The sequence below is a fragment of the Bos mutus genome, chromosome X, assembly GCF_027580195.1.
Source record: "Bos mutus isolate GX-2022 chromosome X, NWIPB_WYAK_1.1, whole genome shotgun sequence".
Lineage (NCBI taxonomy): Eukaryota > Metazoa > Chordata > Mammalia > Artiodactyla > Bovidae > Bos > Bos mutus.
In genome coordinates, this window is record NC_091646.1 from 101,425,578 (window position 1) to 101,452,937 (window position 27,360).

General features: G+C 40.6%; 1 long non-coding RNA gene and 1 pseudogene across 1 annotated transcript in view; one reads left to right on the forward strand and one right to left on the reverse strand.

The window, feature by feature from the left end:
- The window catches only part of LOC138986359 (uncharacterized), a 66,069-nt gene that overhangs the window by 2,586 nt on the left and 36,123 nt on the right, over nucleotides 1-27,360 (reverse strand). The gene's annotated exons all lie outside the window — the stretch shown is intronic.
- Nucleotides 3,917-5,423, forward strand: LOC102266579 (BAG family molecular chaperone regulator 4 pseudogene; annotated as a pseudogene).

Genomic DNA, 27,360 nt, shown 5'->3' on the forward strand with positions numbered 1-27,360 from the left:
CTTGAAGCTCCCTCCATACCTCCTCACCCCTCTAGGTTGTCACAGAGCAGGAGGTTGAGCTCCCTGTGTTATACAGCAACTCCCCACTGGCTATCTATTTCACATACAGTAATGCATATGTTTCCATACTACTCTCTCAATTCATCCCTCCCCCTCCTTCCAAATAGTTGTGAATAGAAGAGAAGCAAAAGGCAAAGGGAAAAGGAAAGACAGACCCATTTGAATGCAGAGTTCCAAAGAGTAGCAAGGAGAGATAAGAAAGCCTTCCTCAGCGATCAATGCAAAGAAATAGAGGAAAACAATAGAATGGGAAAGACTAGAGATCTCTTCAAGAAAATTAGAGATACCAGGGAACATTTCATGCAAAGATGGGCTCAATAAAGGACAGAAATGGTATGGACCTAACAGAAGCAGAAGATATTAAGAAAAGGTGGCAAGAATACACAGAACAACTATACAAAAAAGATCTTCCTGACCCAGATAATCACGATGGTGTGATCACACACCTAGAGCCAGACATCCTGGAATGCAAAGTCAAGTGGGCTTTAGGAAGTATCACTACAAACAAAGCAAGTGGAGGTTATGGAATTCCAGCTGAGCTATTTCAAATCCTAAAAGATGATGCTGTGAAAGTGCTGCATTCAATATGCCAGCAAACTTGGAAAACTCAGCAGTGGCCACAGGACTGGAAAAGGTCGGTTTTCATTCCAATCCCCCCAAAAGGGCAATGCCAAAGAATGTTCAAACTACTGCCCAATTGCACTCATCTCATACGCTAGCAAAGCAATGCTCAAAATTCTCCAAGGCAGGCTTCAACATTATGTGAACCAAGAACTTCCAGATGTATAAGGTGGATTTAGAAAAGGCAGAGGAACCAGAGATCAAATTGCCAACATCCTTTGGATCCTAGAAAAAGCAAGAGCGTTCCAGAAAAGCATCTACTTCTGCTTTATTGACTATGCCAAAGCCTTTGACTGTGTGGATCACAACAAACTGGAAAATTCTTCAAGAGATGGGACTACCAGACCACCTCACCTGCCTCTTGAGAAATCTGTATGCAGGTCAAGAAGCAACAGTTAGAACTGGACAGGGAACAACAGACTGGTTCCAAATCAGGAAAGGAGTATGTCAAGGCTGTATATTGTCACCCTGCTTATTTAACTTATATGCAGAGTACATCATGCAAAATGCTGGGCTGGATGAAGCATAAGCTGGAATCAAGATTGCTGGGAGAAATATCAATAACCTCAGATATGCAGATGACACCACCCTTAAGGCACAAAGTGTAGAAGAACTAAAGAGCCTCTTAATGAAAGTGAAAGAGGAGAGTGAAAAAGTTGTCTTAAAACTCAACATTCAGAAAACTAAGATCATGGCACCTGGTCCCATCACTTCATGGCAAACAGATGGGGAAACAGTGATAGACTTTATTTTGGGGGGCTCTAAAATCACTGCAGATGATGACTGCAGCCATGAAATTAAAAGACATTTGCTCCTTGGAAGAAAAGTGATGACCAACCAAGACAGCATATTAAAAAGCAGAGACATTACTTTGCCAACAAAGGTCCATCTAGTCAAAGCTATGGTTTTTCCTGTAGTCACGTATGGATGTGAGAGTTGAACTATAAAGACAGCTGAGTGCCAAAGAATTGATGCTTCTCCAACTGTGGTGTTGGAGAAGACTCTTGAGAGTCCCTTGTACTGCAAGGAGATCAAACCAGTCCATCCTAAAGGAGATCAGTCCTGAATATTCATTGGAAGGACTAATGCTAAAGCTGAAACTCCAATACTTTTGCCACCTGATGCGAAGAACTGACTCATGCCACCTGATGCGAACGCCCTGATGCTGGGAAAGATTGAAGGAGGGAGGAGAAGGGGACAACAGAGGACGAGATGGTTGGATGGCATCACCGACTCAATGGACATGAGTTAGCGTAAACTCCGGGAGTTGGCGATGGACAGGGAGGCCTGGCGTGCTGCAGTCCATGGGGTCACAAAGAGTCGGACACGACTGAGGGACTGAACTGAACTGAATGCTCCTTCCCCCACTGTTCGCACAAGTCTGTTATGCCTGTCTCTTTCCTGCCCTGCAAATAGCTTCATCAGTACTGTCTTTCTAGATTCCACATATATGCATTAATATATGATACTTGTTTCTCTCTTTCTGACTTACTTCACTCTGTGTAATAGGCTCTAGGATCCTCCACTAGGTTTTTAAATTTTAGTCAAGCTAATAGGAAACTTAAAAATGTTTTTATATGTTTTGAAGCAACTGATGAACTGTAAGAAATGAGACTAGAGTTTACCTTGCTCCTAGAACACTTCTCTTTAAGGGATCCAAGACTGATGGCATTCAGTCCATGGAAAAGTAAATATTAGTTGATGGAAGAGTTAATAACATTTTCATCACCATGAAAAAGTTTTTGCTATTTACCTTTTACAATCTTTACATGAAGCATGAAATACTTAAATAGGACTACAAATTGGAATGAAAGCTTTAGCAGCCTTGACAATGTAAAATAAAGGAAAAGCTGATGATAGGTGAGAAGTGGAAGGAAGAAACAGAAAAAAGGGGGGGATATATTATAATCTCACAATGTAGAAAGTAGAAGGATGACAGTTAAAACTTAATAGGGCATGACAGAGTTTAAGGTGCATTATTTAAAGTTGCAAAAGCAAACAATAAAAACAATAATAATAACATGGGGAATATATGGAGTATGTGGAGTTTTATGTATATTATTGAAAGTTATAATAACAATCAATTGTAAATCGTACAGTTTGCATAATTAATAAAAAACAGAAGTAAGAGATGGGGAGTTAGGGTTAATAGTATTGAATAAAATCTATACTTTTTCATAGAAAGTTGTAAATAGACATAATTTAAAGTTGATAAGACAAGAATAGATGCATAAGCATATTATTTAGACTTACTAAGATAAACACCCAAAGAACTAAAAAAGGTTAAAGAGGTTGCATCTGGAAAATGCCCCTGAAGGTATGACAAGCAAGGCCTAGAGATGGTTGCTTTTTATTATAAACTTTTCTGTACTACTTAACTGTTCACTACCATCTATATGTATTGGGTTGGCCAAAAAGTTCATTCAGGTTTCCATAAGCTGTTCCCCAGTGAACTTTTTGGCCAACCCAATGTTACTTAGCTATAAAAGAATGAAGTTTCAAAAGTAAGATTTATTTGGGGAAATGATCAAGTATAATCCTCTTGCTGTGAGTGATTTCAGCTTTTACTTTGGAGAGAGAAGAAATAAAAGAGAGAATCTTAAATGAGAATGAATATGCATATGGGATCCAGAAATTGGGAAGCCAGAAAAGAAAATTGAGGAAGATAAGTTAAGGGGACAAAAAGGATCATTACCAGGTTGAAAATAAATGGTAAACAAAGACTCTTATTTTACTTAGAATGTTTCCTTCAAAATTCCTTCTGATTTGAAATAATTCATGGTTTGAAAACTTGGGTAACATATTCAGAAATGCTGGTATTAATAGAATGGGCTGACTTTCCAATCTCTCAACTTCCTAGGTCAATTTATGGTTTACACTATTTCCAAATAAATTCTAATGTCAATCTGATCTCATCACATCCTCCTCAAACTCTCCAGTGGCTCCTCAATACCTATCCAGTTAACTATTACATCCTCACCTTGATATTCTGGGCCCTGAATAATACGGATTCAACATCTAAGTTGCCTATGGTTACACTACTGGTAACTGTTAATGTGGAAATTTAAACAGAAGCAGCATAGCCTTTGAAGCCTGCGCTCTTTCATCGAATACATACAGCCTCTCATGTGAAACTCACATGTGCACATATAAAGCCATGTAAGAATGGTCATGGCAGGCCGACCATGGGGGACGTGGGGGGCAGGGCAGGAAACGCCTGGGGGCAGTAGAGCCCATGTCGGCCTTGAGGCGCTCTGGCTACAACCCTAGTGACAGCCTGTCTTATGGCCACTACTACGGGCCTGGGGGTGGAGATGTGCCAGTGCACCCGCCTCCGCCCATCTACCACCGGCCCTGAGCCTCCCCAGCCTCCCATTTCCTGGCAGGGCCGTGGGGGTGGCCCGGCGGAGACCACCTGGCCGGGGGAATGAGGAGGAGGCAATGGCTACTAGGTGTCTGGAGGTGCCTGGTCAGAGCCGGGTCGTGCTGGCAGAGGCCACCAGGAGCAGCCACCATATCCTAGTTACAATTCTAACTATTGGAATTCTACTGTCCGACCTCGGGCTCCTTACCCAAGTACATACCCTAGAAGACCGGAAATGCAAAGCCAGAGTTTGAATTCTTATACAAATGAGGAATATGACCTACCATACCCCACTGGCCCGGAGACAAATACTGCCTCATACCCTGGGGCCTATTACACACCTGGGTATGCTCAGACCAATTACTCCACAGAGGTTCCAAGCACTTAGCATTCATCTAGCAACAGCCCAACCCCAGTCTCCAGTTGGATGTACCCCCAGCAGGACTGCCAGACTGAAGCACCCCCTCTTAGGGGGAAGGTTCCAGGATATCCTGCTTCACAGAATTCTGGAATGAGAGTACCCTATTACCCTTACGGGGATGGTGATCATAGTGTTCCACAACCAGGACCAACCATACGACCCCAGGAGGATTCATGGGCACCTCCAGGTGCTTATGGAATGGGAACCTGGTACCCCTGGCCTTCAGCTGTGCCCTCGGCACCACCGGGGAGTCTCTACATGAACGAAAGCACTTCATCATGGCCTAGCAGTGGCTCTCCTCAGCCACCTCCTTCACCGCCAACCCCACAGCCTAAGGACTCCTCCTATGCCTATAGCCAAGCAGATCAAGGAATGAGCCGGCACAACTTTCCTTGCGGTGTCCATCAGTACGAGTCCTGGGGATCAGTGGACGATGACAGTTCGGAGCTTTTGGATTCCCAGGTCCAGTATAGTGTTGAGCCTCATCTGTATGGTAATGCCACTCACAAACATCCCAGCACTCAAGACCAGGGTATTCATCTTGCTGAAGAGTGTTTATCTTCAGATGAAGGGACTCCCCCAAGCATTAAAAAAACCATACATGTGCTAGAGAAGGTCCAGTATCTTGAGCAAGAAGTAGAAGAGTTCATAGGAAAAAAGACAGACAAAGCATACTGGCTTCTGGAAGAGATGCTAACCAAGGAACTTCTGGAACTGGATTCAGTTGAAACTGGGGGCCAGGACTCCATCCGGCAGGCCAGGAAAGAGGGTAAAGAGGCGGTTTGTAAAATCCAGGCCACACTGGAAAAACTGGGGGAAAAAAGTATTATGAAGGGATTTAGAACAAAGGGGAAGCCTATTACTAACTTGACCAAAGAACTCTTGATTTTGGTTAATTACCCTCTTTTTGAAATGCCTGTTGATGACAAGAAGCAATACATTCCAACTATCCTTTGATAGAAAGCTTGAAAAACTGGTACAGGACTTGGAAAAACAGTTGGGTTATGAGTTGTTTTCAGACCAGTGAATATAATAGGGAGCTCTCGGGTTATGGATATTGCCAAGTAGACTTGCCCAGTAAGAAATATGTGGGTGTTGGCAAGCTGCTGCTTATCAGCAGGAGGCGAATTCATCTTATTGAACAGGCTCCTCAGAAACCTACAGGATAAGACTGGATGTTCTTTGGACAGGGTCTGTTTTTTGTAAACATCTGGATTACTTGTCACATTTTTATACATTGTAACTGCTTTCACCATACACTTTGTGTGCAAATTACAGCTTGGACTTTAGCATCCTTGGACCTCAGTTTTGTTTTGTTATTTGCAGTTCACAAATATAGTATGATTCTCTAAAAAATAAATGGTCATGGCAGCATTGCCCCAAAACTGGAAGCAATCTAGATGTGCATTAATAGAGAAAGGGATCAGCAAGTTAGGTAAGGTCACATAGTTCAAAGATCAGAAATAGTTAAATGAACCAGATGTATACGTTTCCATATGAATAAATCGTTAAAGAAAAACGTAGACTGAGAATAGCAACTTGTTGAAGATTAAGTACTATATAATTCTGCTCAGGTGATGTTTAATAATATACCTATCTTATAAAGAAGTAACAAAAAGAGTATCAGCAAAAATACAAATAAAAATCAGGATGGTGATTATCTTTATGGAGTGAGGGTAAAGAACTGAGAAGGGTCAAAAGAGCCATCAACCAGTTTGGCCCCAAGCGACAAGAGCTCTTATTGGCCCTGGCTTTTTCATTTCATCTCTTAGCTTCTCTTGGCGTAGGTGGGGTATGGGGTGAATTCACTCTGCCTGAGACAGAGTGGCTTTGGGTTGTATGAATTAGCATGAAAGCTCTGATCTATGTCTAGATCTACTTATTGATGCCCTCAATAAGTTCATGTCTGCACTGCTATATTTAAAATGGATAACCAGCAAGTACCTACTGTACAACACAGGGAACTCAGCTCACTCTGCTCATTATTATGTAACAACCTAAATGAGGAAAGAGTTTGAAAAAGAATAGACACATGTGTATATGTATAACTGAATCATTTTGCTGTACACCTGAAACTAACACAACACTGTTAATCAGCTATACTCCAAAATAAAAGAAAAAGTTAAAAAAAAAAAAAGAGCCATCAACCAGAAAACAACGGGACAAATAATTAACATGGGTATACAGGTAATTATAGTATTCTGTGTTTTATCTGAATGTTTATAAAACAATTATATAGGTATAAAAATAATTGGAAAGATATTTAACATTATTCTAACTTTTTAATCTCACAGTGATGAGAGTATGGGTGATTTTGTTCTTCTCATTGTTTCTTTAATTTTCAAAAATAAACACTTCTGACTTCTGGTTTCTAGTCCAACGTATAAAGAGCTTGGAAGTCATCACTTCCATCTTTATAACAGGAAAAATGCTCATAAACAAACTAAAACACTACAACTCTTCTTAGATCCATCAGGGAATGGTAAACTGCTGCCCCCAGAAACTAGAAACACACGTGATACACAGAATAACAGTTTACCAGGAACAGAAGCTGTTACAAGAGTATCGTAAGTTTAAAGAGTTCCCTGATAATGAGTGATGTTGAGCATATTTTCATGTGTTTGTTAGCCATCTGTATGTCTTCTTTGGAGAAATGTCTATTTAGTTCTTTGGCCCATTTTTTGATTGGGTCATTTATTTTTCTGGAACTGAGCTGCAGGAGTTGCTTTTATATTTTTGAGATTAGTTGTTTGTCAGTTGCTTCATTTGCTATTATTTTCTCCCATTTTGAAGGCTGTCTTTTCACCTTGCTTTTATAGTTTCCTTTGTTGTGCAAAAGCTTTTAATTTTAATTAGGTCCCATTTGTTTATTTTTGCTTTTATTTCCAGTATTTTGGGAGGTGGGTCATAGAGGATCCTGCTGTGATGTATGTCAGAGAGTGTTTTGCCTATGTTCTCCTCTAGGAGTTTTATAGTTTCTGGTCTTAGAGAAATGCAAATCAAAACCACAATGAGGTACCATGTCACGCCAGTCAGAATGGCTGTGATCCAAAAGTCTATAAGCAATAAATGCTGGAGAGGGTGTGGAGAAAGGGAACCCTCTTACACTGTTGGTGGGAATGCAAACTAGTACAGCCACTATGGAGAACAGTGTGGAGATTCCTTAAAAAACTGGAAATAGAACTGCCTTATGACCCAGCAATCCCACTGCTGGGCTTACACACCAAGGAAACCAGAATTGAAAGAGACACGTGTACCCCAATGTTCATCGCAGCACTGTTTATAATAGCCAGGACATGGAAGCCACCTAGATGTCCATCAGCAGATGAATGGATAAGAAAGCTGTGGTACATAAACACAATGGAGTATTACTCAGCCATTAAAAAGAATACATTTGAATCAGTTCTAATGAAGTGGATGAAACTGGAGCCTATTATATTGAGTGAAGTAAGCCAGAAAGAAAAACACCAATATGGTATACTAACGCATATATATGGAATTTAGAAAGATGTTAATGATAACCCTGTATGTGAGACAGCAAAAGAGACACAGATGTATAGAACAGTCTTTTGGACTCTGTGGGAGAGGGAGAGGGGGGATGATTTGGGAGAATGGCATTGAAACATGTATAATATCATATAAGAAACGAACTGCCAGTCCAGGTTCGATGCAGGATACAGGATGCTTGGGGCTGGTGCACTGGGATGACCCAGAGGGATGGTATGGGGAGGGAGGTGGGAGGGGGGGTTCAGGATGGGGAGCACGTGTATAACCGTGGCAGATTCATGTTGATGTATGGCAAAACCAATACAATATCATAAAGTAATTAGCCTCCAATTAAAATAAATAAATTTTAAAAAATAAAGTGTTCCTATTGAAAGAATAACTATATAATTGCTAGAAACTCTGTGTATGTGTACTCCCTCACTCAGTTGTATTCAACTCTTTGCGACCCAATGGATTGTAGCCTGTCAGGCTCCTCTGTCCATGATTCTCCAGGAAGTAATAATGCCTGAAAATTTTCCAAAATTAATGACAGGCACTAAGCCATAGATCCATGAAGCTCCATGACCATGAAGGAGGAAAAATATAAAAAAATCTACATCTACACATACGTGTTAAGTTTCCAAGGGCTGCCATAGCAAAGGGCTCCTGGTGGCTCAGATGGTAAAGAATGTGCCTGCAATACAGGAGACCTGGGTTCAATCCCTGGGTTGGGAAGATCCCCTGGAGGAGGGCATGGCAACCCACTCTAGTATTCTTGCCTGGAGAAACCCCATGGACAGAGGAGCCTGGCGGGCTACAATCCATGGGGTCACAGAGAGTTGGACACGACTGAGCAACTAAGCACAGCACAGTACAGCCATAACAAAACCACCATAAACTGAGTGGCTTAAAACAACAAATTTATTGTCTCACAGTTCTAGGGGCTAAAAGACTGAAGGTGTCAGCAGGGCTATGCTCTCTCTGAAACCTACAGAAAAAAACTTTCCTTACCTCTTCCTCATTTCTGGTGGTTTCTTGGCAATCTTTGGCATTCTGTGGCCTACAACTGGATAACTCTAACATTCACCTTTATTACCACATGGCATGGTACCTGTGCATCTCTGTGTCTTCACATAATTAACTTTTTATAAGAACACCAGTTATATTGGATTAGGGCCTCACCCTGCTCCAATATGATCTCATCAAAACTTAACTGATGTAATAACTAATTATATCTGCAATGATCTTATTTCCAAATAAGATCACATTCTGAGGTGTTGGGAATCAGGACTTCAATATATCTTTACTGAGGGGTGGGAGGAATGACATAATTCCATTTATAATAGCATATTATATCCAAATTACAAAAAAGCAAAGACAAAGAAAAGTTTGAAGGAAGCCAGATGGGAGGAGGTCCAACTTATACAAAGAGAATCAAGAATAAGAATTTTATCAAACTTTCCTTTAAAGCCATGCAAGTGAGAGAGTGAGATGAAATATTTAGTTTTGAAAGAAAAAACCAATCAGCCAAACTAAAAATCTGTACTTTGCAAAATTATGATTTTCTCAATCAAGTAAAAATTGAGGGAATTTGTCACCAGTAGACCTACTTTGCAAGAAATGTTACAAGAAATTATTCACAGAAAAGAAAATTATAGAGGGCAGGAACAAAGAAAGGAATTTGTTGTTATTTAGTCGCTAAATTGTGTCTGACTCTCTGTGACCACGTGGACTGGCGCCTGCCAGACTCCTCTGTCCATGGGATTATCCCAGGAAGAATACTGGAGCGAGTTGTCATTTCCTCCTCCAGAGGATCTTCCCAACCCAGGGACTGAATTCATGTTTCCTGCACTGGCAGGTGGATTCTTTATTACTGAGCCACCAGGGAACCCCCAAAAGAAAGGAATATATGAAGGCAAAATAAAATCTTTTAGTTCTCTTAATATTAATTAATCTAACATACAATAGTTTGTTCAAAATACTAATAATAACAATGTATTTGGTGACTATAGCTTATGGATAAGTGAAATGAACAACAGCAGTATAGAAAGGGACAGGGTGGAGAAACTGAGCATACTGTGTTATAAGATATCTGCACTACCCATGAAGTAATACAGTGTTATTTGAAAGTGTACTCTATTAGTTATAAATGTATACAGCAAACTCTACAGCAACCACTAAAAATAAATTTTTTTAAGGAAGTACAATTGACACACCATGGGAAGAGATTAATGGAATGATATAAATGCTCAATTAAAACCCAAGAGTGCAGGAAATAAAAGTGGAACACATACCCATGCAAAGAAACAGACAATTAAAATAGTTAAAATATGATCATTATTAATCTATATCAATAATCACTTTAAATGCTACTGAACTAAATACATCAACTGAAAGAGAATGTTAGAATGGAGCAAGAAAAAATAAGGCCCAACTAGATTTTGTCTATATGAAACCCACTTTAAATATAAAGACATAGATTAACAGTGAAGGGAAGAGAAGATACACAATTGGAACACTAATCAAAAGAAAGCTGGACTAGCTACATTCAGTTCAGTTCAGTCACTCAGCAGTGTCCAACTCTTTGCGACCCCATGGACTGCAGCACGCCAGGCCTCCCTGTCCATCACCAACTCCCAATCTTGCTCAAACTCATGCCCATAGAGTCAGTGATACCATCCAACCATCTCATCCTCTGTCATCCCCTTCTCCTGCCTTCAATCTTTCCCAGCATCAGGGTCTTTTCAAATGAGTCAGTTCTTCACATCAGGTGGCCAAAGTATTGGAGTTTCAGTTTCAGCATCAGTCCTTCCAACGAATATTCAGGACTGATTTCCTTTAGGATTGACTAGTTGGATCTCCTTGCAGTCCAAGGCACTCTCAAGAGTTTTTTCCAACACCACAGTTTAAAAGCATCAGTTCTTTGGCATTTAGCTTTCTTTATGGTCCAACTCTCACATCTATACATGACTACTGGAAAAAACATAGCTTTGACTGGATGGACCTTTGAAGGCAAAGTAGTATCTCTGCTTTTTAATATGCTGTCTCAGTTGGTCATAGCTTTTCTTCCAAGGAGCAAGTATCTTAATTTCATGGCTGCAGTCATCATCTGCAGTGATTCTGGAGCCCAAGAAAATAAAATCTGTCACTGTTTCCACTGTAACTACATTAGTGTCAAACAAAGCAGACCTTAGAGCAAGGAAATTTATCAAAGATAATGAGGGGCATTGCGTGTGTGTGTGTGTGTGTGTGCACGGGCGCTTAGTCACGTCCAACTCTTTGCAAACTCCTGGACTGTAGCCTGTCAGGCGGCTCTGTCCATGGAATTTCCCAGGCAAAAATACTGGAGTGGATTTACATTTCCTTTTCCAAGGCTAACCCAGGGATTTAACCTGCATCTCTTGTATCTCCTGTATTGGCAAGTAGATTCTTTACCACTGCAGCACCTGGGAAGCCCCAAAAGAGGGGCATTACTTAACTGTAAAGGGGTCAATTCTCCAAAAAGACATAACAATCATTAATATGTATGTACCTAACAACAGAGCATCAAAATGCATGAGGCAAAAAATGACTGAGTGATTAAGAGAAATCCACAAACCAATAATTATAGTTGGAGATTTCAATACTCCTCCATCAGTAACTGACAGATGAATCAGCTAGAAAATCTGTAAGAATATAATTGAACTGAATAGCACTGTCAATCAACTGGATTTAATTGACATTTACAGAATACCTGACCCAAAGACAGCAGAATACACATCCTTCTCAAGCTCACATGGAACATTCATCAAGGCAGACCACATTCTGGGTCATAAAACACAACTTGACAAATTTTAAAAATAGAAATCATACAAAGTATACTTTCAGATCACAGTGGAATTAAACTAACAATCAATAATAGAAACATAGAAAACCCCCAATATTTAGAGACTCAACAACACACTCCTAAGAATAAACATTCTCATTTTATAACAAGAAAATAAATAGTAAGCCCATTTAAGTATATAAACTCATGCATCAATTTTTTTAGGAATAAAACACACTTTATTCTAACAATTAAGAAATATTCCCCCCCTTTCCAGAAGAAGTTAAAAGCCATAATTTAAGTTTCTCCAGGGTGCTAGTATAAAACACTATTTTCAGTTTCCCATAATTTTATTGAAATTTCTTCTTTGAGGCTTAGCTACATCCATTTGACCTTGAACCAAAGGTAATACACAGTTTAGAAGAGCTCACATTATCAGGGCAACACTAATTTTTAAACTTATATGTAAATTGGTAATCTGCCCTAGTGAATCTATATTTTAAATACTTTCCTATGTGCCTCTGGATGAAAGGTAAGACATTATCTTTAAAAATACGTAGTGGTTCTTTAATCTTTTCTTTCTCTGCTCACCTATAAATGTATTAGCAGTATAGGGACATGAATCCCGGAGCTAAGTTTCAGTCCATGTTAACACATGTCCCAAATCTAACCATTTCAAAATCTGACTATATGGTCAAATCAGTTGTTAACATGAATTATGGTTTAGGTCCTTAATTTAGAAGGAAACCAAACCATGCAGAATAATTACTGGCTGGTTAATTACAGAATGAAGGGGAGTATATTATTTAGAATAAGTCCAAGTGCTATGGTGGTTTAGTCACTAAGTCGTGCCTGACTCTTGCGACCCCATGGACTGTAGCCCACCAGGCTCCTCTGCCCGTGAGATTCTCCAGGCAAGAATACTGGAGTGGGTTGCCATTTCCTTCTCCAGGGGATCTTCCCAACTCAGGAATCAAACCCGGGTCTCCTGCATTGCAGGCAGATTCTTTCCCAACTGAGCTATAAGGGAAGCCCTCCAAGTACTATAAGAATCAACATTAAACCTTAAAGACAGTATGTTCAGTTCTTATCAATACAAGCTTCAGAATAGCTATTTCTAACTATGCAGTTACTCTGGGACCAAGGCATCTTCTTTCATAGACCATCTTTGGAATCCTCCACTGAATGCTCTCTATCCATGTAGGAGACAAGAGAAGAGAGTTTAGAAGATCTCATTGAAGATTTAAGGGGCCTTGTCTCCAATGAGGATATATAACCTTGCTTACAACCCATTGTACAGAACTGGTCATATGTCTTCATCTACATATAAACATGATAAGAAAATATAGTCTTTCTGTGTGCCCAGGAAATAATGAAGTAGCTTGATGAACACATAGGATTGTTTCTGCCACAGTAGGCAAATACTACAGAACTGAAATGACGACTTATAGCCTATGTCTCTTCCATGGTCAATTGGTTGCAGAATCCCAAACTATAGTCAGCCATGTTTTACTTCTTTTGAGTTAAAAGTAGCCTGTCAGAGGCCTATAAGGTCTCTAGAGAGAAAGTCAAGAAAGAACAAGCAATGGCCTCTTTCACTGACAGCAAGGTGATAACAATCTAATGAAAGTCATTATTCATTCTATATTACAGTTAAAGAATCAGAAGTCAGAGGCACCATAGGACAAAACTCCACTGAACCAGAGTACCAGCCTTCTAGTCTCCTAGCCCAATAACTGACTTTTCACTGACTTAGTGGACAAAGGTCAATAAACATCTGTGGAAGTTGGGAAAAGAGATGCTGCTTTCCAGTGTATTTCTGAGAAAACCTAAATTTAAGTCACTACTGACCAAGATAATCATGATGGTGTGATCACACACCTAGAGCCAGACATCCTGGAATGTGAAGTCAAGTGGGCCTTAGAAAGCATCACTACGAACAAAGCTAGTGGAGGCGATGGAATTCCAGTGGAGCTATTTCAAATCCTGAAAGATGATGCTGTGAAAGTGCTGCACTCAATATGCCAGCAAATTTGGAAAACTCAGCAGGGGCCACAGGACTGGAAAAGCTCAGTTTTCATTCCAATCCCAAAGAAAGGCAATGCCAAAGAATGCTCAAACTACCGCACAATTGCACTCACCTCACACACTAGTAAAGTAATGCTCAAAATTCTCCAAGCCAGGCTTCAGCAATATGTGAACCGTGAACTTCCAGATGTTCAAGCTGGTTTTATAAAAGGCAGAGGAAACCTATATGCAGGTCAGGAAGCAACAGTTAGAACTGGACATGGAACAACAGACTGGGTCCAAATAGGAAAAGGAGTATGTCAAGGCTATATATTGTCACCCTGCTTATTTAACTTATATGCAGAGTACATCATGAGAAATGCTTGGCTGGAAGAAGCACAAGCTGGAATCAAGATTGGCAGGAGAAATATCAATAACCTCAGATATGCAGATGACACCAGCCTTATGGCAGAAAGTGAAGAGGAACTAAAAAGCCTCTTGATGAAAGTGAAAGAGGAGAGTGAAAAAGTTGGTTTAAAGCTCAACATTCAGAAAACTAAGATCATGGCATCTGGTCCCATCACTTCATGGGAAATAGATGAGGAAACAGTGGAAACAGTGGTGGACTTTATTTTTTGGGCTCCAAAATCACTGCAGATTGTGACTGCAGCCATGAAATTAAAAGATGCTTACTCCTTGGAAGGAAAGTTATGACCAAACTAGATAGCATATTGAAAAGCAGAGACATTACTTTGCCAACAAAGGTCCGTCTAGTCAAGGCTATGGTTTTTCCAGTGGTCATGTATGGATGTGAGAGTTGGACTGTGAAGAAAGCCGAGTGCTGAAGAATTGATGCTTTTGAACTGTGGTGTTGGAGAAGACTCTTGAGAGTCCCTTGGTCTGCAGGGAGATCCAACTGGTCCATCCTAAAGGAGATCAGTACTGGGTGTTCATTGGACGGACTGATGCTGAAGCTGAAACTCCAATATTTTGGCCACCTGATGCGAAGTGCTGACTCATTTGAAAAGATCCTGATGTTGGGAAAGATTGAAGGCGGAAGGAGAAGGGAAGACAGAGGATGAGATAGTTAGATGGCATCACTGACTCAATGGACATGAGATGACATGGGAGTTGGTGATGGACACGGAGGCCTGGCGTGCTGTGATTCAAGGGGTCACAAAGAGTCGGACATGACTGAGCGACTAAATTGAACTGAACTGTATGACTATACCACCAATGCTAAAATTGACTGTAATTCCTGAAGCAAGGACTCCACAGAAACAAACTAAACTTTAGGATCAAATAATTAAAATGAGAGTGTTTAAATTTTGTCCTAAAAAACCCATAAGTACACCTGGCATTTTACTGTCATAATTTAAGCTTCTATCCATTATGTAGTAAATGAAATTTAAATAAAAGATGGTGTCACCAACTTAATGGGCATGAGTTTGAGCAAACTCCAGGAGATAGTGAAGGACAGGGAAGCCTGGAGTGCTACAGTTCATGGAGTAACAAAGTGTCAGACAGGGCTCAGCCATTGAACAATGACAACAAAATAAAAGAAGCCAAAGTAAATAATTTCTTAAAAAAACACTGAATTGTTATCTTTATCACATTTCTGAGGAGTACATAAAAATTTCCCATCTTCCTCTCATAATTTAATAATCACATTGGGTTATTTAGGTTGTTTTTCTTTTCCCCTCAGAGTCTTCAGAGTTTTCCCAATTTTCAAAGAATAAACTCGAAATGGCAACCCATTCCAGTGTTCTTGCCTGGAGAATCCCAGGGACAGAGGAGCCTAGTGGGCTACTGTCTATGGGGTCGCACAGAGTCAGACACGACTGATGCGACTTAGCAGCAGCAGCTAATTAAACATGACACTATTAAAGGACATATTTGTATTTACTGGTCTAATTTTTAAAATCATGTAGAATGTCATTATTGGTGAAGTTAGCTCTTCTAGTAACACAGACCTAAAATCTTTTTAAACATAGGTTAACATTGGAACAAAATAGAAATTGGAAGCATTTGCTATGGAATGGTAGAACTGATAAGGACAATTAAAATTCTCTTACTCCAGCCTCTCAAGTTACACACTAACATATACATTCATTCACTCGACAAAACTTTTAATGCCTCCCATGTACGGGGCACTGCTCTAGATCCTCAATAGAGAAGGGAACACAATAAACAAAACCCCGGCTCTTACGGTGTTTATTAAAGAGGGGAGAAAATATATACTAAACAAAAAAGTAAGATAAACAGCATGGCAGGTGGTGATAAGTAATCTAGAGAACCAGAGAAGAAAAGAGTTGCAGATTTAAGCACGTGTTCTAAAAAGTCCTCACTGAAAAGTCTTCAATAAAGATTTGAAGGATAAGTGAGCCATGCAGCTTGAGGAAAAAAGCGTCCCAGGGAGGAAGAACTCAATATTAAAGAGAATAAGGAACTCTTTTAAGGTCAAAGAGTAGCGAAGCTGGAACCCAGATATCCTAAAGCCTGGATTCATCTTTAAAATAATAGACTATGATATTGATGCCAAATCACTTATCATCTAACAATCATTTCTTTAATTACTGAGCTCATATTTATGTATCACCATCTGTGTGCAGAGCATGGTTCTAGATGTTTCGGCAGCGGGAGAACATTCCTCTTTTTGTGAGTTTTGATGTATAGATTCTCATTTAATTTCTACAGTGGCCCTTTGAGGTAGCAATTATTGGGTTGGCCAAAAGATCATTTGGAGTTTTCTGTAACACCTTGCTGAAAAACCCAAATAAACTTTTTGAATTATCACTTATTGAACTTATTTGCATTATCACTTACAGACAAGAAAATGGGCTCAATTAGGATAACTAACCTGCCCCTCAAGCCAACAGCTATTAGGTGATACAACTAGGATCTTAACTCAGTTGACTCATTCCAAAACCCATGCACTTTCCACCATATCATGCTGCTTAAACTGAACTTTAACTTCCCCATGTACATATGTGTTTTAAATTTATTTTTGTTGTTGCTGTTTTACATGGAAACATAGAAGATAACTTCAAGTAATTTCATATTTACATCACTGACAAAATAAAATTAAACATCAATTATTCACTGATTGCTATATACAGATGGAATTAAATGAGACTCAGAATTAGTCAATTTGGCCTGGAAAATTAGATGCAGAATTCAAAAATGCAGTTCAGCCTGTTTCATCTGGGTTCTTTCCTCCTTCCTAGCTTCTTTTTTTTTTTCTCTTGCTTATTAAATTTAAATGATATTATTAATTTTTGCATTGATGATACATTCACATTGTTCAAAATTCAAAAGTTCCAAAGGCCATATGATTAACTATCTCCCCAGCACTTTGTTCTCTAGCCAAGCAGTTCTCCCCAAAGGAATTTTTTTGGGGGGCCCAATTCCTCATATTTCCTTCTAGTGGTATATTATGTAAGTACATCCAGCTTCTAGAGTATAGGTGAATTTTCAAAGATCAAATCAGAGTGAGGCCAAGAAAAACAGGGTGTGACTGATACTGCTGCCAGCCCACTAGATGAAAGTTCCCCAAAGAGAAAATAATTTACACTGATTTACTTTGGGACTTCTCTGTTCTAGATTTTACACACCTCCCTCCGGATCAATCTTCCTCAAGTGCGTCTCCAATCACATCAACCACCACTCAGTCTTCCAATGATCTCTTACTTATCTAGTCCAACAATCCAAATGCCCAGTTTGGAATTCGTTGCCTTGTGTTTCTTATTTATCTGTAGTTTTTCATTTTTACTCTACCCTCCAGCAGCTATAGTAAAGTTTTATTGGCATTCGACATGTATTAGTACTATAATGCCTAAAAGGATTCCAGATTTGAATGCAATCCATTGGCTCTTTTACTTTGGAGACCATCTGGGGCATGAAAATCCTCACCCCTGGGAAACCATTTAGTGGTTCCTAGAGTTTCCCAGTGGTACTGGTTTGCATAGGACTGGGGTCTTCCAGGATGTGGGGCCTTTTGTTGTTGTTGTTGCTAAAACCAGGAGACTCCCAAGCAAACTAGAGCAAGTTGGCCACCCAACCTGGGACACTGGCAAAAATGCTGCTTCCAGGATTTTCCAAGACACTGAAAGAACATAATAAACTCTTTTTGCTCTCACTCTTACACAGTGAGGACAGAGACACACCAAGGGTGGAGTGGAGAGTTATGGTGCTTGTGGAGATGATATCACCATTCTTTCTCCACAAAAGAATATGGTGGGTTTGCTGCCCTAAGAGCAAACCCTCCCCCCCCCGCCCCGTTCTTACTCCTGATCTGGCCACCAAGAACTACCTGCTCTTCCGAAGCATGCCTTCTCTTTGGTACTAAGTGATACAAATCTTGTGTTATCCTCTACCACTCTCCCTGGAGTCACTGTTATGCACAGAGTGTGGGTGTGAACACCTGGGCTCCTCTTATATTTCTTTCACTGGGTAGCTGCACCCAGCTTCTCTGAGGTAAGCCCACACCACTGCCCCCTTTTCAGGAGAACTGCCTGCATTGCTGTTTGCCTAAAGAGCGCTGTCACATCCAGGAAGTTCTGCATCCTCCATGCCCCAGTGGTCAATGACTGATTGATACAAGGTTACAGAAACCGAGGCCCTTACCTCAAGATGGGATGAACCAATCCATGCCTCAGAGTTCCCCATGGACTGGGCTAAAACAATTCTCCAGCTGAGCTTACTTCCTTGCTTAGCTTACTTCCCTTACCCCATCCTGTTTCCCTTACTTTCTTTGTCCTGAAAAATCCTGCAATATGTCACTTGAGAGTGTGGTCAAATCACTGTGATTTGCTCAAGACTCTCCCAGTCTGGGGACTGAAAGCTCCACCTTCTGGGCAATCCCTCAGTCCTGGACAACCAACAATGCTCAGTCATTCTACACTTAAACAAGAAGCTCTGTTTCAGGCTCTGCCTCTAAAGAATCTGATCTAAGGCGTCCCCTTGCATCCTGTATAACCCAGGGTTGTAAGGGTACTGTAACCCGATTAGACAGCAGAATTGGTGGTCTGATGTAAAGAACATGTGCATGATGTGGCAAGAGAAGTACAGGCTTGATTTCTGGGCTTGGTGCCCTTGGGCAGCGCTGAATGTATGAATGGTGTGTGTATGGCCACACATACCAGCCCTGGAGTAAAGCAGCTACTGCCTGACCCATGTTCCATCTCCTCTATATCTTCCCTCTCCCTGTCACGTAACTGGTATCAGATTCACATGTGCAAGAATAGTGAACTTGGCTCTGGTCTACAGAAAAGGTAGCATGGAGACGTAGGCAAATCATTAAGTCTGGAGAAAACCAGTCTAGGAACATCAAGGTAACCACCTGCATTCTATAAATCAGAGCATGAATTCTGTTCCAGAGTTTTCCAGGGAAGCTCAAAACTTACAAACTCTCTTTGCTCCAACTTCTGTAAAAGAACTGAGTTAGAACCACTTCTTTGACACAGTTACTTGGAGTCGAATTACCATCGTTAGTTGGAAGGGACTTTTTGAAAACTACAATCTACTTTATAACATCATTGCCATTAAATAGACACACAAACCTACTAGAATTCTCAGACAATGTCTGGCTAGCAAGGAGAAATAAGAGATGCTTTTAAACTCCAGTTTTCAAGTATCAAATAACCCTAACGTGATGAGGTCTGTAGGTCACTCCTGGAGTGGAATCAGTTTGAGAACCATCTCACTGCAACATACCAACTTGTTTCATGAAATCTTCCCCTTTGCCATATATTCCAGCATCAGACTCTTGTTATAGAGAAAAGTGCTTTTTTTCTTTTCTACTTTTTTTGGGATGCTGCCTATAGGAATAGAACCATATCAGCCACAACAAAAGACATCCTTTAAAGTATCAAAATGTTTAATGATCCAGGAGTGAACAAGGCCGTGGGAGAAGTGACTGCTGCTTTATTTCCAGTTGAGCTCTATCTACACAAACAGTTGGTCTTTGCCAAATGTCTTTCAAATACTTAGTGTTAAAACCATATCCAGTAATACTGTAACTGGGTCATTACCCACACATTGCCAGGCTAGTGTTTCAAAGAGGGCTGATACAATCTCATGGTCAGTTAAAGTCAGAACTCCTCCCCTGACATCTCCAAAATCCATACTGGCTGACAGGCGTTATTTAACTTGTGGAGGTAGATGGAAGAGAATTGACTGAAAGAATCACCGTCCAGTATATCAGGAAAGAATGGCAGGATTAGACCTGTTGGAGAAATCTACGGGAAGTACAAAGGGAGTGAGTTCTTGGCTCCTGAACTTGGTAAACAGGGCACAGGAAATCAGAGAGAGTGCAGCTACTGCTTATGCGATATCCAGGTGAATACTGGACACACCATGTCCCCCTGTCTCCAGGTAGTGTAATATTCCAAAAAATTTGCCAAGAAAATAAACTACAGGGAAAACTAAATGCGAAGCAGAGCTGCAATCACTGTAGCTCCTTATATTGCTTTCTTACCCCCAAGGATGCTTACTCTGCCTCACACTGTCTCCTTTTCTAGTACAGAACACTGTCCCTTTCAGACAGACTTCCCAATTGGTAAATGTTTTCCAGTGTGATTTTGCTTGAGATCATTTCCTTGACAAGAACTTACAAGCTGTCATCTATAATTGCACTCAATCCAGGAGTAGAGAGCAGTCGCTCACTCACCCAGCTGCTTGCCTCATGAGTAGAGTCCCTCTTCCCAGTTGGCCAGTCACACAGCGGTTCATTTCAGACAACTGGATCTATCCGGTCCCAGCCCCGTCAATCAGCCCAGATCACCATCAAATGCAAAGACAAATACCGACAACCCTCTCAGTCTCTCTGTAGTTCCACTGATTATAAATCTGCTCCTGGGATCTTGTATAACAGGGTCCAAAACCAGAGACGTGGTTCTGCTGATATTTTTAAAACATTAAAAAAATTTTTTTGGCCATGCCACACAGCATGTGGGATCTTAGTTCCCTGGCCAGGGATCAAATCCCTGTCCCCTGCAGCGGAAGCATGGAGTCTTAACCACTGGATGACCAGGGAAGTCCCTGCAGATTTTTAATAGGCTACTACTGTTTTGTTTTTTGTTTTTTTAATTCTGAGGTTCTTTCAGAGAAAGGTCTACAGTTATAATGTCTCGGGGCCTCTCCAGTCAAAACATCTGGATACAAATCCTGACTGTCACATTGGCGAATTCTTCAGTTTCCCTGTGTTTCCGCTTCTTCAAATGTCATATGGGGTAGGGAACAGGAAGTGCTTACCACTAACGCCTGACTTACAGCAAGTGCTTCAGGTATATTTTCCAAGATTTTTTTAAAAAAAACTTTGGCTGCACTATGCGGCATGTGGGGGTCTTGGTTCCCTGATCAGGGATCAAACTCATGCCCCTTGAATTAGAAGCACAGAGTCTTAACCACTAGACCAACAAGGAAGTCCCTTCCAGGGAGATCTCAATCACCACCTTATATTGGCCAATTTTTACCAATCCTTGCTAACGAAGCTCAGGTATGTTCTCAGAGAAGGCATCCCCATGCCCCTAATGTGGTTAGTGATCTCTCTGATACGTCTGTACTGCATCATGTGTTGAATTATTGAGTATCTTATGTCAGACCCTGTATCAGGCATGAGGAATATAGCAGTGAACTCAATAGACTTTCTCCCTGTTCTTACAGAATGTAAGGTCAAACCGGGGAGGTCACAGCTAAATAGCTAATTGTAATTATGTATTTAATTGTAATTATAAGTGACTGTGTGAGAAGAGGGAAAGGAACCTGATAATATAGAGGAGAGCAGGGGAGGCTTCCTTTGGGTATGATGTTTCTGCTGAGACAAAACTGGGAGAGTCATTTCCAGGGAGTGAACAGCCCTGATATAGCATGGAACACATTCAAGAAACAGGCCAGGGAGATGAAGCCATGGAGAGAGACTAGTGTGACATGGGAGTGGTGAGGTAGACAGGGGCCAGAAAATTCAAGGATTCTGGAATTGTTAAGGATTTTATTTTCATCAATTTAAAATGAGATGTCATTGAAAGGTATTCAATTAAGAAGATACATAGTCATATTTCTGCTTTTTAAATGTCATTCTGAATGTAATTTAGGTAACAGAAAAAAGATATATTGCAATATACATGGGGCAGCTAGTTTGGTGGCATCTGCTACCACCCAGGCTTAGATAAGAATGAAGGCCAAGATGGAGAAGAGTAGAGGATTAGGGAAATAGAAGGTAAAATTGACAGGACTCTGTGGTTGAGAGGAGATAAAAAATAAGGAAAAGGAAGGAGTCAAGAATGATTTGCAAACTTGCTCCCTTTCCTGCACAAGTGTGTAGGGGGAATGGTGGTGCCATTTTTTGTGTGTGTTGAGAACCAGGTTTGGGGAGGGTCCATTATGAGTTCCAATTTTTATGTACTGACTTCAAGATGTTTGTGAGACATCCAACTGAGATGTCGGATAAGCAGCTGAATCTCAAAGGAAGTGGTTGTGGGGGAGGGCTGTACATCGAAAGCTGTCAGTATACAGATGATAAAGCCACAGGAAGATGGTCGGGAGGGAGTACAGAGAAGAGAAAAGAGAAAGGATTGCATGAGCACGAGTCATGATACAGAGGTATAAGTTTCTACCTTTTCTCCTCTTCTCCCCACCAGAATGCAAGTTCCCTGAGGGCATGAATTTTGTTTTTTCTCTTTTTATCCTTTGGGAGCTGGCCTAACTTATATATGTAGAGGCAAATGATTTTCAGATTACCATGATGTCTCTCCCAAGTGGTTCCTCTGAGCACACTTTACACAACTGTCATAAAAATCTTTTGTATTTTCCAACTACCCAATGATTTCCTAAAAGGCTTTTCAAATGGGAAAGACAAAGATACAAACCGAGAACCCCTTAATGACGAGAGTGCTCCTTCATTCTTTTATTTGTTTCTCTATACTAGTTAAGGTAAATAAACCTAGCTTCTGCAACCTATGAACCAGAAAATTCTGGCTTAACACAATGAAATATGATTTGTCTCCCATTTTGCACGCCAATGAGGGTTGACCAGGACAGGTGGCTATGTTCCATTCAGGGACTAAAGCTCTTCCCATCTTATAGGCCTTCTTTCCTTGAGGTCATTGGAGTCCTCTGGATTCAACTTATGGATTGGGGAGGAGAGAGGGGAAGGTCTCCATGGGCCAGTCCTGGAAGAGTTACTTATCTTGTCTGCTTACACTCCATTGGCCATTACTCAGACACGTGTTCAAGGGAGGCTGGAAAAATGAGTCTAGCTATGTGTTCAGGAAGAATGCAGACACGGTGAGCTTTACCTCTCTGTCAGCCAGTGTGTACCAAATATTCTATTCAGTTCAGTTGCTCACTCGTGTCTGACTCTTTGCGACCCCATGGACTGCAGCACGCCAGTCTTCCCTGTCCATCACCAACTCATTAGGCACTTGTGATTATATACTGCACAGAGTAGATGTTCTTCCTGCAATCACTGTGTCTGGTAGGAAATAAGACAAACTATCAGAAAATTAAAATACCTTCCCTGGTGGCTCAGATGGTAGAAGAATCTGACTGCAATGCAGGAGACCTGGGTTGGATCCCTGGGTCAGGCAGATCCCCTGGAGAAGGGAATGGCAACCCACTCCAGTATTCTTGCTTGGGAAATCCCATGGACAGAGGAGCCTGGAGGGTTATAGTCCATGGGGTCTCAAAGAGTCAGTGTGAATTTCTAAAGCATCAGGGAAGAAAAGGAAAGGAAAATAATTTTCAATTATCACTTTTTATACTGTTTTCAGCCATTTTATCTTTTATTTCCTCAAATGAATGGGAAGCTCCCCAAAGGTCCTCTCTAGTATAATCCTGTATCTACACAGGAGGCGTGACCAGCTAATAAATGACTGGGATGATAATGATTTTTGTAGCTTACCAGTAACTATGGACACAGGAGGGGCTTCCCAGGTGTCACAATGGTAAAGAATCCTCCTGCCAATGTAGGAGCCATAGGTTTGATCCCTGGGTTGGGAAGATCCGCTGAGGAGGAAATAGCAACCTATTCCAGTATTCTTGCCTAGAAAATCCCATGGACAGAGGAGCATGGCAGGCTACAGTCCATGGGGTTGCAGAGTCAGATGTGACTTACTGACTCAACAACAACAGGCACTGGAAGCTGTGAAACCAGTGCCCAAACACCTAGATTTTGGGATCAAGTGGCCTGACTCTGACCCTGACCCACTGCTAGCTAGATCTCTGATCCTAAAAGGCTGAAATGAAAGAACACAAGTACAGCATTAGTGTACATGTACTACCGGCATGCAGTGAGTGTATGCTAATGTTAGATACCATTATCATTATTAGCTTCATGAATCGTGAAGAAAGACAAATGGGACTCCTTTGACCACTAGGTGTTTCCATCTATAACACGAGGGTCAAATCTTTCATCTAACTGTGATTTCTGGGTGTGTTAGGATCCTTCAAGAAGCCACAGACTGTACAGTAATAAAATAACGGGCACTATATACAGCCAAGCTCAGATAATTCATAATCTCAACAATCACTACTTTCCACTTGTCTTTTTATTTTTACTTCCAGCTAAGTGCTGTTTTCTTTCCTGGCTCATATCCGAATAAACACTTAAATTAAAATAAATGAGAGAGAAATCCCCTGGGCATGATTAATGCGGTCTTGGGTTCACCCTTTAACATAGGTGAAGACATCTCAGAAAGCCAGGATTGATGGCAGCAAGGAGCAGAAGATGCACTTCAACTGTACACACTTCCCGAATGATCAGCGCAGCATGACCTTCATATAAAACCCAAAGGTGTTTACTGGCCTTGTGCACAAGCATATTGCGAGCAAAAACAGCCGCCTTTCCTCACGGTACAAGTGAAAGGTTTTAGATTAGGAAGCAGATGAGGTTAAATTACTTCATTATTTACTCATTGGGGGAAAAATCAATTTCTGGAATATAATCCTATTGACCTGACTGGCACTGACCAGGCACAACCCTAAAATAAACATCCGTTCATACCCTGAAAAGGCACCTACACTAACCATTCTCCTTTAGGTGTTAAGGGCATCAAATAACCATGCAAACAAGACTCAAGGTTAATGGGCCTCTTTTTTGAATATGTCACTAAAATGGGATGGTGAAAATTCTGCTTATTTTGTTCTGACCTTGTGAAATTTACACATTACATGATCATGGCTATGTATTTCCTATCTCCAGTTAATACCAAGAGTATTCTGTTGCCAGACACTGGTGAAACAAGCAAACGTCACTGAAACAAAAAAGTAATCAAATTACATCAAAGAATAGTGTGTTCACATCCAATCAGCAACAAATTATGGTACCGTATAATACGTGTAAGAAATTTTAACCCTAAATCCCAAAGAGGGACTGACACGGACCCGATCCTATTTTCTTTCTCATAGAAATTTGAAGATACTTTTCCTTCCAGGTTTGTCCTTTAGCAAGGATGTCCTAAGCTTCCATCATGGTGAATTTAGCCTTGCAAGGATTTTTAATTAACAGCGATGATCCACAAGCCATGATTTATATGCAAGAAAGATGCCCTATTTTATCTTCTTTCCCCAGGCTATGATATATGGATGCTTCTAATAAGCCAAAGATAAAAGTGTTTTGGACCAAAAAGCACCTATTTTCTCAAAGATGCACATTAAGACTGCAGCTGTCAGCAAGGGAATAAAGTAGTGCCCAGGCAACAGAAAATATAAAGGAAGTGGAAAATGATCAAGGTTTAATTTATGTATTTATGATGAGATCCTAATTCTTTTTCTAGAAATACTTAATTGTTACTCCAAGTAAAGCACTATATTTAAAAACTGTAGTTTGGTGAGAGGGGTTATCTGAAGTCCTTCTAATGTACTCACTCAAGTTCATGCTGTTCATTAGGATATACACTTATTTCAATGATGAGGCTGTAGCTGAAAATACGTGAGCATCTCTTATCTGGTATAACTCTGAGAGACAGTGGTGTAGGGCTTCCCTGGTGGTTCAGATGGTAAAGCATCCATCTGCAGTGCAAGAGATCCAGGTTCGATCCCTGGATCAGGAAGATTCCCTGAAAAAGGGAATGGCTACTCACTCCAGTATTCTTGCCTGGAGAACCCCATGGACAGAGAAGCCTGGTGGGCTATACTCCATAGGGTTGCAAAGAGTCGAACATGACTGAGCCATTAAGAGTGTTAAAAATCATGTTTTGTACTTGGACTGAGACTCCCTAGTCCTCTAGCTCTGCTGTAAATTAGTTGGTTGACCTTGTACTGTCACTTAATCTCTCTGGGTCATGGTTTACTTATATACATACAGGCATGATTATGCTACATTACTGTCAATGGCCTTTCCAACTATAAAATTACCCAATTTAGTGACTTGATATTTGGAAACAGCCAGAAATCAGTGTTGAAACTGGAGAGCTATCGTTTTATGTATTTAGAAAGAGATATGCTCATGAAGTCACTTATTCATTCAACAAATATTTTTTGAGTAATTCCTGTGTTCCAGGCATTCTCCTTAGCGTTAGAGATACAATTAACAAAATAAGGAGTTCTGTCTTTGTGGCACTTGAATTCTAGACAGATGAGACAGATAACGGACAATGAAGGTAAGAAATCAATCAATTATACAGCACTACAATATACTATAGGGTAAGTGCAATGGGCTTCCCTGATAGCTCAGCTGATAAAGAATCAGCCTGCAATGCAGAAGACGTGGGTTTGATCCCTGGGTTGGGAAGATCCCCTGTAGAAGGGAAAGGCTACCCACTCTAGTATTCTGGCCTGGAGAATTCCATGGACTGTATAGTCTACGGGGTCACAAAGAGTCAGACACAACTGAGCGACTTTCACTCACTCAAGTGCAATGAGAAAAATAGCAGTAGAGTGAGGTATGGAATATGGGGCATGCAGTGTTTAGGGGGCTGGGAAAGGGTGGGCAGGTGGCAGTATTAAATACAGTAATTAGAGACCATCTCATTTAAAAGGTGAGGATTATACAAAAACCTAAAGGAGAATTTGAAGGAGTCAACTAAACAATGTCTTGTATGAGAATGGGTTAGACACACAGCCCAGCTAAAGCAGAGGCCCCGAGGAAGGATCATATACGTTTTGTTTGACAAAGAGCAGAGATGCCAGTGCGGCTGGTGCTGCTGAGCCTAGAAAGCGGTAGGAGAGGAGGCGAGAGAGGTAACAGGGTACTACTTCAGTACTTATTCCAAGTGAGATGGCAGCCATTGTGAAACTGTGAATGGAGGAGTGCTGTGTTCTTACATTTACAGAGGATCACCTATGTTAAGAATATTTATAGGGGAACAAAGGTAGAAGCAGTGAGACCATGCCTTCTTTCCTTATGTAGTTTGTAAAATGCCTATGAAGCTAATACCAAAAGGGCTGAAACAGTGTTTTTCCAGCAATGTGTGGGAAGAAGTGAATAATTTCAATTATCTAGGTTTATGAATTCTGAGCTTATAACAAAATCAGTTGCCAAAGATCATCATTTTCTATATTCCCAAAATATTTTGCTGAGGCTGATAATAAAACTTTCATAAGTGAAGATAATGATCACCGTTCAAAACTATTATTAGGTATATAGTCAATCTTCAA